Consider the following 5,000-nt stretch of genomic DNA (forward strand, 5'->3'; position numbering starts at 1 on the left):
AAAGACGGGGAGGTCCTATGCTGCAGTCGCAGCGGGCCCAAGTGTCCCTTTGTCCGCCGGTGCCGTGCATGGTAACTTGCAACGGCGCCTTGCGGAGGCCCTAAGGAGAGGCGAGAGCTCTGTCCAAATAGGGGGTGAGCAGGTTGACCTGTCCTTCTGGTACGAGAAGTACGGACAGGCCGCCTTCCGAGAAAACAAAGGGAAGGGACCACCAGCACTGTCCCTTCCGACAGGGGGACCCGGGGGTGTCCGCAGGAATGTGGCCCGTCTCCGGTGGGTTGGTAAGGAAGCAAGCCCCCCAAGATCTAGGGTTGTGGAGCTGCTCCTGGAGATGGGATTTAGGGCTAATGACATCTATGCCCTAATCCATCCCTACGGCACCTCAGTGTTCGATGTCAGTTTCATGACGGCGGAGGGGTTGGAATCCTTCTGGTCCCGTCATGAGCTGGCACGGGCACTGCCCCAGTGGCAGGGTTTCGCCGTGCAAGCCATATCAAGGCAGAACGAGGTCATCAAGAGAGTGACCATTTTGACCAATAATGAGTCACTCTCTTGCATTGATATAATGACCTGGGTAGAAAGGTTCGGAGAAGTCCAGGGAATGCCCAAGAAGAACCGGGACGAGCATGGGATCTGGTCTGGTGCCTGGACCTTTTCCGTTAAATTAAAGGTCCAGGGGAACTCAGTGTCCCACATGCCCTCCTCTGCTTTCTTGGGGAGGGACAGGATCCTGGTTTTCTACCAGGGGCAGCCGAAGGTCTGCCACAAGTGCGGCAGCCCCACACACTTCAGCGCCCAGTGTAAGGAGAGGAGGTGTGCGCTGTGTGGGGCTTTGGGTCATCTTGCCGCCACGTGCAAGGACATTCGGTGCAACCTGTGTGGTGACCTTGGTCACCCCTTTAGCCGCTGTCCGCGCTCCTTCGCCAACCTGGTCTTCAACCCGGTGGCGCCTAGCCTGGCCAGTGGCAGTGGTCCAGGGGATGGTGTCACTGGGGAGGGGGCTGGTGAGGGCGGAGGGGTGATAGGGCTGAGGAAGGTGAGGACCCTGCCTCCTAAATTGAGGAGGCAGGAGTGCCGTCGTCTTGAGAGGGAGCAGGGGGGGCCCCAAAGCCATGGGGTTCAGTCTGCCGTCCCTCAGAAGTCTGGCATGTCTGCGGAGGCCCTTGGGGATAGTGAGGTAGAGGAGGAGATCAGGAGACTGGTTAGGAGGAGAGGAGAGTCCCCCTCCAGTGGATCCTCGTACGATGGAAGTTTGGACGAGGATGAGGTGAGGGGGCAAGACAAGAGAGAGGACACTGGCAGGAAGGCCCTGTATAAGACCAGGGGGGTTCCATTGAAAACACCTAAGACCGGCCAGATCCCTAAGGAGGGCTTAACTGGCTCCCCCCTGATAGGGCTCTCCAACCGGTACCAAGCCCTTCGGGAGGACATCATCTCCTCCTCTTCGGAAGAAGAGGAAGGCGGAGGTGAGGTGCCGGTGCGAAGGTCGGGTTTCTCGGGAGGTGCTGGACCCTCAAACCAGGTAGTAGGCCAAGTACCTGGGGAGGGGGTTGTCACGGCACTGGTGGACAAAGGGGGAGGCGGAGGAGTGGAGAGGCCTCTGGAGGAGAAAGTGGTGGTGGGGGAGGAGGGGGGGTGTGTAAATAATGATAATGTTGTGAACTCACTGTCTATTTCTCCTTTGGTTCCAGATTCGGCCAAAGATATGGATCTCTCGGGTGTAAGTCTCAAGAGAGGCAACGAAGATTCCCCGGACCCAGATAGCGACGGGCTAACTGGGGGAGGGAAGAAGCTAGCGGTCGAACTCGATCACTCTTGATGGCGGTACCTACTCCGTTGACCCTGGCGAGTATTAATGTCGCCAGCATTAGGTCAGATGCGGCCAGATTCACGGCCTTTGATTTTCTCGGCCGGGTTGAGGCCGATGTTTTATTTTTGCAGGAGACCAGGGTGCCAGACCTGGCATCAGTGCATAAGGCCAGAAGGGAGTGGAGGCACGGGCCATCTTACTGGTCTCTTGCGGCCGAGCCGTATAGCGGAGTGGCTGTCCTTTTCAGGGCAGCAGAGGTAAAATGCCGACGAGTGATCGAGGTCGAAATGGGGAGGTGTCTGGTCTTGGACGTCTTCATGAAGGGGCAAGAGCTTAGGCTCATAAACATCTACGGTCCACAAACCAAGTGGGACCGCAAATGCCTCTTTATGAAGATCAAGCCTTTTCTTTTTACCAGCCGTCAGGTGGTCTTTGGAGGAGACTTCAACACAGTTGTGAGGCAGAAGGACAGGAGGGGCTCCAAAGACAGGCTGGGTTATGACAGCGTCGCTTTAAATAGCATAGTCAGTGAGGCTCGTCTGGAGGATGTCCACATCAGGCACACCCCGGACCACAGTGGTTACACATATCATAGGGGTAGTCAGATTAGATCTAGAATAGACAGGTTTTATTTGAAGGGGGAGGCTGTCTTCTCGCCACTTGTGGTTGAGGAGGTAGAATTCTCCGATCACTGTTTAATTGTTTTTTCTTTGAACGTTGCAGAGACCCATCGGATGGGAAGGGGCTTTTGGAGATTGAATTCGGCACTCCTGGAAGAAGCGGAAGTCAGACAGTCCTTCGAGGATTTTCTGCAGAGCCAGGTACCTCTTTTGGGCCTTTGTAACAGTAAGTCAGAGTGGTGGGAGATGCTCAAGAAACGTGCGGCAAAATTCTTCCGCCAGCTTTCCAACTTTAGGAGCCTGGCCGGACACTGTCTGTACCAGGACCTAAGAAGGAAACTCGAGCAGCTTGTCTCGACAGGAGGTAGCCGCAAGGATATCTCCTGTGTGAAGTCCTTGCTTAAGAGGTGTCAGTATGATAGGCACACGTCCTTGGTTTTTGAGAGGGACTTCGGGAGGTATCGCTCGCCCGACCCTTACAAAAACTGTAGGATGTCAGTGGATTGCAAATATGTGGCAGGACTGATTGATAGTACGGGATCCCTGAACAGGTCCAAATCAGGGATCCTGGAGGTGGTCAGATCCTTCTACTCACACCTCTTGAGTAGGAAGGAACTAGATCGAGACAAAATGTCGGCTTTCCTGGCTGAAACCATTCCGGAGCCAAGGATAAGCCCCTCTCTTGGCGTTTTGACAGAGGAAATCAAGGAAGAGGAAGTAAAGAGGGCGATTGAAGGGTTAGCTCTTAAGAAATCGCCGGGACCGGATGGCTTAACGTCCGAGTTCTATAAGACCTTTGGGGAAGCTTTGATTCCCCTCTTGACTGGGGTTTTTAATGAGTGCCTATCCTCGGGCGCTCTGCCAAAGTCAATGGGTAGGTCAGCCTTGATCCTGCTGTCAAAGGGTAAAGATCCGTCTCGTATTGAGAACTGGCGTCCCATAGCGCTTCTCAATGCGGACCGGAAGATTCTGGCAAAAGTACTGTTTAACAGGTTGGTCGAGTTTGCACCACAGCTCCTCTCGGGAGTCCAGCACTGCACTGTCCCGGGTCGAAGCACCTTTAGTGCTGTCCTGGGTGTCAGGGAGGCGGTGGAGCAGGGCAGAGCTGGACACTGGAAGGGGTACATGCTGTCTTTGGATCAGGCAAAAGCGTTTGACAGAGTTGATCATGAGTATCTCTGGTCCACCCTTTTGAGATACGGTCTGCCTGGGGGGTTTGTGAATTGGCTGAAAACATTGTACGCAGGGGCTGAGACTTTCCCACTGGTGAACGGTTGGGTTGGTCGTCCTTTTGTGGTGGACTCTGGTGTCCGTCAGGGTTGTCCTCTTAGCCCGCTACTATACGTGTTCGCGATCGATCCCTTCCTTGCGAGGATTGATCGCGGGCCGTTGGTGGGTGTGAGGATGGACCTGGCGGTCGTGGAGTCTGCAGTAAGGACGATAGCGTATGCCGACGATGTCACTATCTTCGTCTCCTCGCAAGGGGAGGCGGAATGGGTGATGTCTGAGGTAGACCGCTACTCGGACGCGTCTGGGTCCAAGATCAATCTGGATAAGTGCGAAAGTCTCTGGTTGGGAGTGGGAGACCCAGATTTTTGTCTCCCAGACACCCTCCCTGTGCCCCAAGACACTGCAAAAGTTCTGGGCATAAATTTCGGCAGAGGTGACTATCCTACTCAAAATTGGGAGAGCAGACTGCAGATTGCCACCAAAAGGGTGAACCAGTGGAAAGGTTGGACTTTGACCTTCAGAGAAAGGATCAACTTGGGCAAAACATACCTGCTCCCACTGTTTATTTTTCTGGGCAGCATTTGTATCTTGCCAGAACCCTTCTGGACACGGGTCTACAGCCTGTTTTTCCAATTGTTATGGGGAAACAGGCTGAACCTAGTTAAGAGAGAGGTGACTTACCTAACAAGGAGACAAGGTGGGTTGGGTATGGTCAACCCGGTAGTGTTCCTAGTGAACACTTTTCTTAAATGTAATTTGGCAATCCTCTACAAAGAGAGGGCTCCTCTGTGGGTAGCTTCTTGCAAGGTGTGGTTTCAGCCTTTCTTCCAGGAATGGGAGAACGGAGGGCGAGTGAAGGATCTTCGATCGCAGCGGGGGCATCTCCCGGCTTACGTTGCCCCGGTTCTGAAGGTTGTCCGTCGATGGTGTCTGGGGAAGGATGAGGTGATCACGCTGCCGAGGAAACTCCTCGACATTAGGGTGATCGCCTCCTATTTCCAGGCATCCTTGGCCCTCAAGGACTGCCCAGGTAGGGATCTGAGGGAGGGACTGACGCTTTTGAATTCAAACAGGATCCCCCAGAAGTATTGGGACTTGACCTGGCGCTGCTTCCATGGTAAGTTATATGTGAGGGGAAACTTGAAGTACAGGAACTCTGATGAAAGGGATTGTCCCCGGGAGGAGTGCGGCGACACGCTGGAAAGCATGGAGCACTTCCTGCTTCAGTGTCCTCTCAATATAGAGGTATACAACCAGGTGGGGATCTCCATCGGGTGGCCAGAGATGGAGAGCCTCTCCTATGCCGAGTGGGCCTATGGGGCGTACAGAGAAGTTGGTGG

Source organism: Rhinoderma darwinii (genome assembly GCF_050947455.1).
Source record: "Rhinoderma darwinii isolate aRhiDar2 chromosome 2 unlocalized genomic scaffold, aRhiDar2.hap1 SUPER_2_unloc_57, whole genome shotgun sequence".
NCBI lineage: Eukaryota > Metazoa > Chordata > Amphibia > Anura > Rhinodermatidae > Rhinoderma > Rhinoderma darwinii.